General features: G+C 40.5%; 1 protein-coding gene across 2 annotated transcripts in view; it reads left to right on the top strand.

The window, feature by feature from the left end:
• ASCC3 (activating signal cointegrator 1 complex subunit 3) overlaps positions 1 to 14495 on the top strand; it is a 508554-nt gene that overhangs the window by 104351 nt on the left and 389708 nt on the right. The gene's annotated exons all lie outside the window — the stretch shown is intronic.

The following is a 14495-nucleotide window of genomic DNA, read 5'->3' on the forward strand; positions in this document are numbered from 1 at the left end:
TGTGTGAAAAAAACCAGACAAAGGATAGGGAAAAGACGTGCAATATACAAGTACATTTAATTGTAATTTATTCTTTAATTAGACTTCTTTGCATTCATTCCCTCTGAGTGGAGAATGGCTTTATTGTAGTATAATGTTCCTCTTTGTGGAAAAACACACATATGAGCCACTCAGGATTTTTCACTGCTCTGAGAACTGCTTAATTGCTTAGCAAACTGAATACTTTAGAATTTTAGCAATCGTGAGTACTGAGAAGCTGGTGAGGACATTGTTAATCAGTATGTAAAAGCAGTGGTCCAAAATGAAATAAAACCTTGGCTCTTCCTTGAGGGGCAGGTTGATTATAGTGATTTCTGATAACTTTTTTTTGTTTTCTGATGGTCGCATAGACTATCCTTCAATATGCTGATCTACTGTAAGGACATTCATCAATTTCTGTTAAAATGCTCTTTATAGGGTGGCAATACTATACTATGCCAGCCTTATTTCTGCGCTGCTGTCTTAAGAACTGGGCGGCCAGATAGTGGTGTCTGCTGACTGAGGGTCCAACTCTGCAGGCAGCAGTGCAAAAGTAAGGGTGACAATCCCATACCATGCTATTCTTACATTTGCGCTGCTGCTGGTGGCAAGTCCAACTTCAGAGCTGGGCTCCCGGCCTGTAGCCGCCACCACTCTCCAGCTGCCCAGCTCTGAAGGCAGCACCGCCGCCAGCAGCAACACAAATGTAAGGGTAGCAGTACCGCATCCCTCCCTACAATAATCTTGTGATGACCCCCCCTCCCCAACTCCTTTTTGCATCAGGACTCCTACAGTTACAACATCCTGAAATTTCAGATTTAAATAGCTGAAATCATAAAATGTATTATTTTAAAAATCCTATGACCGTGAATTTGGTAGGGCCCTAAATATATGCAAGTGTGATCTGTCAGAGGTTCATGACAATGTAATGTGAATGCCATGGATGCTGTTTTTTTTCAAAGAGAAAGCAAATATTCTTTATTCAGCACACCAAGTACTGTACCTACCCTAACCCTAACCTGCCATGTATGAAATTATAAATCAAATCTACTTTTGAGTTAACACCATAGGAACAAAGGAGTCCAGAAAGGCACTGGGAAAGATTCTTAATGATTTATAAACACATTTTATTGTTTGGCTTCAAATAACTAAAGAATACCTGAATATTGGTGGTTAACTTTTATTTAAAAAAAATAATTCTGGACTGAGACCAAGCATGAGACATTTCAGCCAAAATGTTTTAAGGCTTAGCTACACTTGGACATTAACAGAAATAGCTATTCTGGAATAATTATTTTTCAGTGGTTGTTTCCGTGAAACTCCATATAAACACTATTTGTCTGGAATAAGAGTGTCCACATGGGGGTCTATAGAAAAATAAATATTCCAGAAAAAATATTCTGGAACAGTTATTTCAGTAAATGTCTAAGGGTAAGCTGTCCTTAGTGACTGAATATATCAGTATATAGTGGCATTTTTTGTTATTGCTAAAGGCTGTGCAGTGCCACTCCACAGTGCTCAGCGATTTATTTAAGAAGTTTACAGATTTGCCTGTGGACCATTTAAAATTGTGAGAATCTGAGGGTTTTTTTGAGGGGGTGCACAAGTGCAAATTTAGTTACTAACTGTTCCAAAATAGGGCTATTCCAGGTCAAGTTATCCTGAGAGGAGTACATTCAGAGCTGATCCAGAGCTTGCTTCAACCAAGACTCTAGCAGGTTGAGAAACTTTGAAGATGGCTAGGACATCAGATAGGAAGATGGAGAGGCAGGAATAACCAGCAAACTGATTTGATTGGCAGTATTTATTGAGAAATGATTGACTTTAGTGAATGTTCTGTGCCACCTGACTTTTTTCTTAAACACTTTTTATTTGAACTTTTGCCAGTATGCTGATGTTGCTAATGATTCATAATGGTAAAAAATCAAATAACAAAAATAAACTGTGTACAGCATCTATGCATAACCTAATGCTTAAGTGTTCAGAACTAATTAGTGTATAATTGCTCCTTGGACTAGAAACTGACACAAGTGGCTTTAAAACTATCCCAATTCTGAAGTGGTGTGGGTAATTCCCCCCTGGCAATCGTGCTCTGGGGACGGATGGACGCACACACACACACACACACACACACACACACACCTTGCTCTTCCCCAAGGCCCTGCCTGGCCCCGTTCACTCCATCCTCCCTATTTCTGTCGTTCACTCTCCCCCATCCTCACTCACTTTCACCAGGCTGGGGCAGAGGGAGGGGGTGTGGGCTGGGGATGAGGGGTTCAGAATGTTGAAGGGGGCTCCGAGTTGAGCCTGGGACAGAGGGTTGGGGTGCAGGAGGGGATGTGGAGTGCAGGCTCGGGAAAGGAGTATGGGTGCGGGAGGGGGCTCAGGGCTGGGGCAGGTGTGTGGGGGTGAGAGGGGTGCAGGCTCCGGCCAGGAGGCGCTTACCTTGGGTGGCCGGCATATCCCTGCGGCCCCTGGAGGGAGGGGGTTGGAGGTTCCTAACGCTACCTGTGCCCGGAGGTACTGCCTCCGCAGCTCCTATTGGCTGCAGTTCCCGGCCAATGGAAGCTGCGGAATTGGAGCTGGGGTGGGGGCAGCACGCGGAGACCCCCGTCCCTCCCCAGGGGGGTGCAGGGACATGCTGGCCGCTTCCGGGAGCAGCACGGAGCCAGGGCAGGTAGGGAGCCTGCCTTAGTCACGCTGCGCCGTCAGACTTTTATCGATCGAAAATCTCCCTGTTTGGCTTCAGTAGCCTCCAGGAGATAGAGCCTGATTCCAGGAGGATTAGCAACCCTAACATGTGCGCACATGTGCACACACTGCTTTATCAGAAATATATGTATGTATTACCATTTTCTGATAAAATATCAGAGGATAGATTTTTTTCAACACTCATCTCTGCTTGCATATGCTGAATGGTGCATGAGCGCTTACATGCCTGTGCCCTTTGTAGGTGTAACATGTCTGTATTAATGCTGGTCTGCACTCTGTAAGTAATCTAAAACCTGTGACTGTTAAAGTATTAGATTTTTTTAGCAAGTTTGAGCACTTGCGCAGAGCATGTGTGAGTCTCAGGTACATGCCCAATTTTGTATGTGGAAAAGTGGAGTCCAGGTAGAGCACTGACTGAAAATTCCTATTAACCTAGTTAACTTTCTTGTATAAATCAACTGGGCGGGAGGAGGACAACATAGCATAGAGATTACTTAATTACATGGCTGAGAAATATCCAGATCTTGCTGAGGTTCATAGGCTTAGTGTAAGATTACATAGGTAAGTCATGCTATATTGGTAAGATTAATTATCTCCTACCTCAAAGTGCAGTAAGACAAGTGACTACAGGATGGGGCTTGTAACATGTAAAAGGTCCATTGATTATGGCATATATTCAAATCAAACCAATTAGCAAGGGAAAAACTGCATGTTTAAATTTGTGATTTGAGCTAAATGTATAACATCTATGATGTAGGGTGGCTAGGTGCCTTTTTTTTTTTTTTTTTAAATAGGAAAGTCCAGTCGAAAAGGGGACCTGACAATGTCCGGTTAGATCTACTGACTGGACACGTAAAGTCCCGTTATTGCGAGTGGGGGAGGCGCCGGGTCATCACATGCGCCAGCCCCTACTCAGCCAGTGCCGCGTCCTACCTTCGTCAGGCAGCTGCAGCTCCGCAGGCCAGTCCCTCCGGACCCAGGCGCAAGGGGAGAAGCTGCGAGCAAAGGGTGGTAGAGGGGCAGAGGAGTGGATGGAGGTGGGCCTCGGGGGAAGAGGTGGGGCAGGGTTGGGGCTTTGGAGGGAAGAGGCAAGGCAGGGGAGGTTCTGGGACTCCTACTGGAGTGTCCGGTTTTTAAATATTACTAAGTTGACAACCCTATTATGATGAATGAGTAATAAACTCTTTAATTTGTTACATTAAAATAACAGATGTTAGCACCGTAGGACATTTATCTTAATTAGATTATTGTATGCTGTACAATTAAGACACAATGACTAAATTTTTCATTTGAAATAATAAAAAAATAATCTGAGTCTAGTATTGGGTGAAATCCATCCAGAGAAATGAAATTGATGAATGCCAAATACCTACTTTTAAATTAGAGATGTTGAGTGTGTGTTACGAATAAATCAAAGTACTCACACATTTCAGAAAACTAGTACTCAAATCATTGTCTCTGGGAGAGTAGTAAAGCAAGGGAGAAAGTGAAGAAATTTGATCTGCCATTGTTGCTTCAGATGGCTGTGTGAAGACATGTTATCTTAACTCTGTGCATGGAAGCATTACAACTGTGAGCTGCTGTTAAAGTACTAGCGTAATAGCTTCAAGCAGACTTAGAAGCATACTGAGCCATCTAGTGAAATTTTGTGATATTAGAGTTGACTCTGTGACAAATGGTTTCTGTTAACTGTGGTATTTATGCACTAGGTGTGAAATTTAGCAAAATGGAGAATGCACACAAGGCCGTCTGCTGCTAATGATTGTAGCAGTGGTGTTCTGTTCTGGGCAGAAAGGGGTCTATGCACAGACCTCAGAGGCATGCATGAAAGACGCTGTGGGGGCCTATTGGAACTATGCTTATGTGGATCCAGTAGTCCTACAAGAAGGGAGGCACAGGAGGCTGATGGATCCAGTGCCTAAAACCTCCTGCATGGCAGGTGCTGAGGAGCTGTGGCTTTTATTGCAATCGGTAGGCATAAATACTGACTGGTGGTATAGATGTTTTTCCTCCCTGTAACTTGACCACTCACTGGAGGGTGGATTTCTCTCAATCACTGCAGACTTTTCCCATATGCAGCCCAGTTGTTCAGATGGTTGTGCATCCCTATGAATTACACCTTAGATTATTGACTTGAATAAGATTTCCACACTTAGCAATTTCTGGTTTGTTGTTTATAAATTAGCATCAAAGCAACAAAGTGAACTTCTTTTGCAGTGAATTGACTATCCTGACTGTCTTTACCTAATCTGTAACCTGGAAAGCAGTGATTCGTAAAAGGATGTAGGTGTCATAGTTTAAACTCTCAATATGACACTGTGGCAAAAAGGGCTAATGTGTTCCTTGGATGTATAAACAGGAAGGTGTTTTTACCTTTTATGTGGCATTGATAAGAATGATCTTGGAATAGTTCATCAAGTTCTGGTGACCCCATTTTAAAACAGATATTGAAAAATTCAAGAGGATGCAGAAAAAAAGCCATAACAATGATTTCCAGTCTGGAGAAAATGCCTTACAGTGATACACTAAACCGACAGAGATCCTTAAGTCTATCAGAAAGAAGATTGAGAGGTGATTTTTATTATAGTGTACGAGTACCTTTGAGGGGAGAGACTATTGTGTACTAAAGGGCTCTGTAATGTAACAAAGGCCAATGGCTGGAAGTGGAAGCCAGGCAAACTCAAATTAGGAACTTTTTTTTTTTTTTTTTAAAAACAGTGAAGATGATAGACTGTCAAGGGAAGTGATGGATTTCCCATTTCTTGGCATCTTCTAGTCAAGACCATCTACCTTTCTGAAGGATATGCTTTAGCCAAACATAAGTTGTGCTTTAGTTAAACACAAGTTATTGGGCTGAATACAGGGTTAACTGGATTATACAGGAGGTCAGACTAGATGATCTAATGAACCCATCTGGCCTTAAACTCTATGAATACTGGAACCTCAGACCTCAAGTTATGAGGAGTTCCTGCTTTATGCCTAAAGTAGTGTGCGCCTGACCATGTCTGGTCAGATATACTGACTGTATACATAAAAGCCCTAAATGTCCTCCAGATTTGGGGGCACACTGGATTCAAAATTTAAGTGGGAGATAGCTAGAGAGTCCCACTCTGCAACTGATTTCAAGCCCGTCTTGAAAATGGCTGTGTCTCGGCTGTGGAGAGAAAATAGAAGTCACAGTGGTCTTTTATATTATGGATAATGACTATGTATAAATGGTCCCTTCTTACAGCAAAGATCTGCTCCCTGTGAGCATTGAGAGTAAATTTTGTTGGATTAAGTGGCAACAATACTTTTTTTACCACTCTGTATCTATATAAAATTGCAGAGACAACACAACTGGACCCAGTTTCTTCTCATGCACCTTCAGTCAAAAGCCAAATTTTGCCCGCATATGTCTTTGCAATCCCATTGAGCACAAATGGGTTGCATAGGTCTAGCTGATAACAGAATTTTTGGCTTGCAGAATTTTTTGCTGCAGATGATTTGCCATAAGAGAAGAACCCTGTTTGACTTTTAGACGAGTTTAGGTTTGCAGGGCTGGCAATAAAAACCTAATAAACAGGGACAATTTTGTATAGAAATCACTGACACAGTAAGCTTGGAACTCCACAATACTATTTTAGTCACTTATTAGAGCCAAACCACATTAACTTTTTCTGAATATTCATGCTCTTTTATCCATTCTTGTAGTTTAAAAAAAAATCAAGTTTATTTCTGTGCAATTCTCCTACATTTTGTTCAAGCATAATTTTTTTTAAGAGTTAGTCAATTTGGAGAGACTATGATCTACAGTAAAAAGTATTATTGTATGCTGGGTGTTCAGCATAATTCTGTGATTAAGTATTCCTTAGTGGACACTGTAACTAGGTTGCCTTCCCAGACCTTCATCAGCAACACTACTCCCTCAGTTTCCCCCTTCACTCCTTCCTACTGTACCCTTTCAGTTCTGTCACACAACACAAATAGTGCTTCAAAATAAAGTCTAGTATCTGGTTTATTAATATCATTAAATAAAAAGTATGCCTCCTTTTGCCTCTATATATGGCTCCTTTTTGATCTTCCCCCAGTCATCCTCATGTAAGACTTTGACTGCTCTGTTTAGCAAGGCTTCCTGCTAATCTTTCTTCTGGGCTTGTGCCCCAGCTCCATCTGCACTTGCTCCACTGGTCGCGTTCTGGACCCTTAGCTTCTGTTCTTTTACAGACAGCCGTCCTGCTGCTGCTATCTGTGGAGAGATGCGCAAAAGCTTGCTCCTAGTCCACAATCTGTTGGTTTCTGCTGGTCCCAGCCTCAGAGACAGGAAGCTTTGCATCTTGTTTCCCATCAGTCACATGCCTGCTTCCAGTCATGTGCCCTGGGTCTACAGCTGCCAGTCTTACAAGGCCAAAGCCCCTAATAGATATGCTGGGTCACACATGCGCCCAAATGACTAGTGTTCTGTTAGACTCATTTGCCAATGGTTTACCTTCTAAACATTCTCATGTCAAACCTATTTAAAACCAGTCTATTTTTTCCCCATATACCTCTCAAGGTTGCTAAATATGAACCTCATTTTTCATATAGGTGTCTAAAGTTACTTTCCCTTGTGTGTGCTAGCAAATTCCTATTAAAAGTGTTTTAGTATTTCCCTACAACAGTAATGATGGTCATATGCCTAATTAAGTGAACCATATGTCATGTATTAAAATATTATTGTTGATTTGGATTTATAAACATATAAATAAGCACCAACTGCATGCCATCGGGGAACCCTTATATATTTCACAATAAAATACATGACTACAAAGAACTGGCCTGCTTACCCTGTTAAGTAAATGCAACTGAATAATACATCTTCCACAGAAGATATAAAAATCCCTCCCCGAATGCCAGGGGAAAAAAAGATGAACCTTTGTTGTGTCCTGAATGCTTAACAGACTCAGACTTAATATAGTCTTGCAGGCCCTGATTCAGCAAAATAGTAAGCACATACTTAACGTAAGTATGTGAATAGTCCTACTGATGATAATAGGTGTACTAATGCACTTAAATACATGCTTAATTTCTTAGCTTAATCGAGGCCATATTCTTTTTTTCACCATACTAAAGGCTGTCTCCAGCTGAACTGTTATATTACCTCTGCCTTTTTAAAAAGACATTCTGGTAAAATAATGTAAGTTACCTGAGTATTTTATTCAGCTTTATTATTTATGTGTGGTGTTCTCCAGTAGTTCCTTCAATATTACCTGAAAACAGTTTGTACAGTATGAAAAACCTAAATAAATGGAGCTTTAAGAAACAAAGAAAAAAATGCAACCATTTTCAAAGGTGTTTTAAGAATTCCTAAAATTAAACAGTGCACAAACTGGAAACTCAAGATAAATAAAAAGACTATAAAATACATTGATCGAACCCTGTAAGGCTGTGCTGTCATTGCCTCTGTAGGAAGCTCATTAACACTTTATTATAGCCCCATTGATGAAAATGAAGAGACACCAAGTAAATGTACATACTGCAGTTGATGGGAAACAAATGGCTTTCCATCTACAGTTTTGCAGACAGAATAACCTATAAAAGTATATTACTAGCGAAGATTGCTGCAGTGTTGAAACACAACAACTTAAAGATAAAGGAGACCTCCTGAAAAGTTCTAGAAATACTTTAAAATAGATCAAGGCAGAAATAAACATTTTTCTGAATCACAAGATTCAGTGAATTATAACAGACATTCAGATACACATGGGATATGTATAGAAGTTTGAATTCAAATGCTGTAAACAAAAGTACAGACTGAGTTTGAGTAGCACTAGTGTGCACAAGGGAATACTAAGATAATTTTCATACACAAATTCTTGGCTAATTAATTTGTGTTCTTGTTCCATAATCAGTACATTTATAAAAGCATATTTTATATGACGCTTTTGTGATTTTTCATTTACAATAGCATTATTGCTTAAATATTTAGGGCTTATTGTGATGAAAAGGCCACATATTGCCCCTTTGATTAATCAGGCATTCAGATACCACAGAATATATTCTGAGGACAAAGTCCGGAGTATACATCTTAAAACATCTTTAAACTGCCTTCACCAAACAAGGACATTCCACCAAAGAAGTAGATTGTATCGTGGCATGGGCCACCCAAATACCCTGAGAGAACCAGCCTCACTACGGGGGGAGAATGGGGAGAACCACTGACCTCACACCCCTACGTATCATCTACCACCCCACACAGGAACCCAGTGGGGTATCATCAAACAATTATAACCCATATTTCATATCCTGAAAGAAATCTTTCCTAACCCACCTTGTATGCCTTTCAAACCCTGCCCCTGCTCCCAACCTCTCCAAGCTCATCATCAGAAGCAAGTTGCCCACAGACCAGGACACACCAACTCAAAGTAGCACTATACCCTGCCAGAACAGTTTTGCACCTGCATCTACATCTACACTACTACAATGACCTACACCCCCCCACAACACACCTTTCAAGATTTCTGGGTCCTACACATGCAGCATTGGTGTACCTTGACCAGTTCATCAAATGCCGCAATAACTATGTAGGTGAAACCAGATAATCTCTACCTTCTCACAGAAAAAATGAGACACATTCCCATGGACAAACACTTTTTTTTTCACAAAAGGGCTGGGGCAAAGCCGACAGGTGCGGAGGAGCACATGATTTGGACAGAGACATCCCTTAGGAGAGGCTCTATTAATGGAGATTATCTATGTCCTAGTAAGGAGAAGAGGCTGGAAGATGATAAAATACGGGTAGGATCTGATGAAAAACAGTCAAATGAAAGAGTCCTATTCAATTACATCATGAAATGGAAGACAGCTAAAAAGTGACAATTTTTTAAAGTGCTTATATACAAATGTCAGAAGTCTAAATAATGGGTGAACTTGAATGCCTCGTATTAAATGAGGATATTGATATAATAAACATTACAGAAATTTGGTGGATTGAGGAGATTCAATGGGACACAGTAATACCTGGGTAGAAAATATATCGGAAGGATAGAACAGGGGGAGTGGCATTATATGTGAAAGGAAGCATAGACTCAAATGAATTAAAAATCTTAAATGAAACAAACTGTACCACAGAATCTCTGTGGATAGTAATTCCATGGTTGAATAATAAGAATATAGGAGTAGGGATATATTGCCGACCACCTGACCAGGATGACAATAGTGACTCTGAAATGCTCAGGGATTTTAGAGAGGCTACAAAAATAAAAAACTCAGTAATAATGGGGGATTTCAAATATCCCCATATTGACTGGGTACATTTTATCTCAGGATGATATGCAGAAGTAAAGTTTCTTGACACCTTAAATGACTGTTTCTTGGAGCAGCTAATCCTGGAACCCACTAGAGGAGAGGCAATTCTTGATTTAGCCCTAAGTGGAGCGTAGGAGCTGGTCCTAGAGGTGAATATAGCTGAACCACTTAGTAATAGTGACCATAATATAATTAAATTTAACCTGGGATGGGGAGGGGAGACACCACGGCAGCCCACCACAGTAACATTTAATTTCAGATTACACAAAAATAAGGAAGTTAGTTAAACAAATTAAAAGGTACAGTGCCAAAAGTGAAATTCCTGCAAGCTGCATGGAAACTTTTTAAAGACACCGTGATAGAGGCTGAACTTAAATGTATACCCCAAATTAAAAAAAACATCGTAACAGAACCAAGAAAGTGCCATTGTGGCTAAACAACAAAGTAAAAAAAGCAGTGAGAGACGAAAAAAAAAGTGGAACTTAAATCCTAGTGAAGAAAATAGAAAGGAGCATAAATTCTGGCAAATGAAGTATAAAAATATAATTAGGAAAGCCAAAAAAGAATTTGCAGAACAACTAGCTGAAGACTCAAAAAGTAATAGTAATTTTTTTAATTTTTTTTTTTTTAATTTTTTTAAATATATCAGAAGCAAGAAGTTTGCTAAAAAATCAGTGGGGCCACTGGACAGTCGAGATGCCAGAGGAACACTCATGAAAGTAAATGAATTCTTTGCATCAGTGTTTACAGCTGAGGATCTGAGGAAGATTTCCAAACTTGAGCCATTCTTTTTAGGTGACAATCTGGTGGTTTTGGAACAAATTGATAAACTAAACAGTAATAAGTCACCAAAATCAGATGGTATTCACACAAGAACTTTGAAGGAACTCAAATGTGAAATTGCAGAACTACTAACTGTGGTATGTAACATACCATTTAAATCAGCTTCTGTACCAGACGACTGGAGGATAGCAAACATGATACCAATTTTTAGGAAAAGGTTCCTGAGGTGATACCAGCAATTACTGGTCTGTAAACCTAACTTCAGTGCCAGGCAAACTGGTTTAAACTACAGTAAAGAACAGAATTATCAGACATGTAGATGAACGTGATTTGTTGGGGAAGAGTCAGCGTGGCTTTTGTAATGGGAAATCATGCCTCACAAATCTAGAATTCTTTGAGGGGTCAACAAGCATGTGGACAAGGATGATCCAGTGGATATACTGTACTTAGATTTTCAGAAAGCCTTTGACAAAGTCTCCCACCAAATGCTCTTAAACAAAGTAATCTGTCATGGGATAAGAGGGAAAGTCCTCTCATGGATTGATAACTGATTAAAAGATGGGAAACACAGGCTAAGAATAAATGTTCAGTTTTCAGAATGGAGAGATATAAATAATGGTGTCCCCAAGGGGTCTGTACCAATGTTCCCTCAAATTTTTTACAACCATGTATGGAATGAATTTTGCTATGTGCAACAATATGGAGGTGATGTGTGGCTGGGGGTGGGGCGAGGGGTTCAGAGTGTGGGAGGGTGCTCAGGGCTAGGGCAGAGGGTTGGAGTGTGGAAGGGTGAGGGCTCTGGGGTGCAGCCGGGGATGAGGGGTTTGGGGTGCAGGATGGGACTCAGGGCTGGGTCAGAGGGTTGGGCTGTGCGGGGGTGAGAGCTCGGCTGGGGATGAGGAGTTTGAGGTGCAGGCTGCCCCTGTGCTGCGGCGGGGATAGAGGACTCCCCCCCCCCCCCCCCCACCCCCCAGCCCTCTCTCACCGCGACAGCTCCGAGGATGAGACCAGGGGAGAGGTGCCTCTCCCTGCTTGCACAGCCCTTGATAGCCTGCCGCACGGCTGTGCAGCTTAGAGGGAACTTAGATCTATACTAGGACCAGTACTGTTCAACATATTCATAAATGATCTGGAAAAAGGGTGAACAGTGAGGTGGCAAAATTTGCAGATGACACAACTACTCAAGATAGTTAAATCCAAAGTAGACTGCGAAGAGTTACAAAGTGATGTCACAAAACTGGTTGACTGGACAACAAAATGGCAGATGAAATTCAGTTTTGATAAAAGCAAAGTAATGCATATTGGAAAACATAATCCCAACTATACATATAAAACAATGGTATATAACTATACATATAAAATTAGCTGTTTTCACTCAAGAGAGCTTGGAGTCATTGTGGATAGTTCTCTGAAAATATCCACTCAATGTGCAGTGGCAGTCAAAAAAGTTAACAGAATGTTGGGTATCATTACGAAAGGGATAGATAATAAGAGGGAAAATATCATATTGCCTCTCTATAAATCCCGGATATGCCCACATCTTGAATACTGCATGCAGATCTGGTGGTCCCATCTCAAAAAAGGATGTATTGGAATTGGAAAAGGTACAGAAAGGAACAACCAAAAATGATTAGGGGCATGGAACAGCTTCAGTATGAGGAGAGATTAATAAGATTGAGACTTTTCAGCTTGGCAAAGAGACAACTAAAGGGGGATATGATAGAAGTCTATAAAACCATGACTGGTGTGGAGAAAGTAAACGAGGAAGTTTGCTCTTATTTGCTCTTTCTCATAACACAAGAACGAGGGGACATCAAATGAAATTAATAGGCAGCAGGTTTAAAACAAACTAAAGGAAGTATTTCTTCACACAGCACACAGTCAACCTGGGGAACTCTTGCCAGAGGATGTTGTGAAGTCCAAGACTATAACAGTTCAAAAAGAACTAGATAAATTAATGGAGGACAAGTCCATTAATGGCTAATAGCCAGGATGGACAGGGATGCAAAACCATGCTCTGAAGTGTCCCTAGCCTCTGTTTGCCAGAAGCTGAGAATGGGTGATGAGGGATAGATAAGTTGATGATTACTTGTTCTGTTCATTCCCTCTTAAGCACCTGGCATTGCCCACTGTTGGAAGACAGGCTACTGGGCTAGATGGATTATTGGTGTGACCCACTATGGCCATTCTTAAGAGATCATCCTTTCTCTTCCTGCAATCCTCTGCCTCATTGACTAGGCACCCTCCAACTTCTACCATATATGAAGCAGTGGTCCTACAGAGTATGTCTATATTGCACTTGAAACCTGCATCTGTAGGGACCTGGGCATGTGGACTCAGTATTTCCAAATAAGTGTTTAAACATCCACACTGCATCATAAACCTGGGCTTGCAGTTGCTGGACCTGGGTCTCATAGCTGTGTTTACATGTCCATAGTGCACTACACAGACTTTCTGACTCAGATCTGTGGCTTGAGCTGCATCCACGCTGCAAAATGACCGGGCTTGGACCAGAGTCACAGCAGGGTCCTAGAACCTGAGCTTGCTCACCCAAGTCAAACTGATTTGTATGTCAGCAAAAAGGGGTCTTGGGCTCAAACCTGAGTTAGAGCCTGGGTTTAGTGTGCAGTGTATATATACCCACAGACAACAGACTCCACTGCATAACACTGACTGCTGTGCACTGAATATCACAAAGGTCCTGTGGGGAAAGTAGTAGTACTGTCTGATTTTTACTAAAGGAGGGAGAAAAAAACCAAACCCCCAAACACCCAGGTTTTACAAAAAACATTCATTTATTCTGATTTTCACCCTACTTTTGTATCATTCAAATATATAAAAATAATTTGTTTTATTAGGAAAGTATGAGATATTTCATGAGATATGTACTGTGATAATACATTAGTCTGGGTGTATACGCAGAGCTGTCTGTTGAAGTAAGGCTATGTATTAGTCTAGAAGATGCATACAATAAACAGGCTCCCACGCAAGCTCTGAAGTTCATGCGCATCTTAATGTCCTGAAGAATCTCACTCCCACCACATACATATTTCAAGCTGTTAGCAGAGAATGGTTTAAATATCTGACACAATGGAAAAAAACAAAAATCTATCAGAATACTTTTCAGAACACAAGGATGTATTCGAAAGTTTTTAAAAAAACAAAACAGGAGAAAAGGATGAAGTTGAGTATATGCGCTGCAAATGGTGTGGCCCAATTATTAAATATAAATATTTATAAGCTAATAGTTCTAAGTTTAAACAGTAAACTGTTTTTATTCAAATGAAAAGTTTTATTTGGGGATTAGAGAGATATTGTTTTCTTAAACTCAGAGTGGCATTTTGTTTTTAGTTCTGCAAACCCCATAGAATCCCATTCATCAAAGCATTAATCTACTCAATACTTTTTTCCTTTGTCCTTCCGTCCAACAAAATAAACCCTGATTATTTACACCGAAAAATTAATAGTTTTTTCCACCAATTTTCACCTGCTTTTGTTGTTGTAATAATAAACACCGATTAAATTCCTGGGAAAAATTAAATAAAATAAAAACCGAAAATGAAGGGCCCGAATCATATTGCATACACTAAAGGGGCCCAACATAAGGCAGTAAGGCAACTTTAATTCTGGCATTTCCTAATTTTTGTGTGATTGACTCTGTAACCTTAATGTTCTCTTATTATTGTTCTTTAATGTAATATGTTAGTCTATATTTT

Source organism: Malaclemys terrapin, chromosome 3 (assembly GCF_027887155.1).
Source record: "Malaclemys terrapin pileata isolate rMalTer1 chromosome 3, rMalTer1.hap1, whole genome shotgun sequence".
Lineage (NCBI taxonomy): Eukaryota > Metazoa > Chordata > Testudines > Emydidae > Malaclemys > Malaclemys terrapin.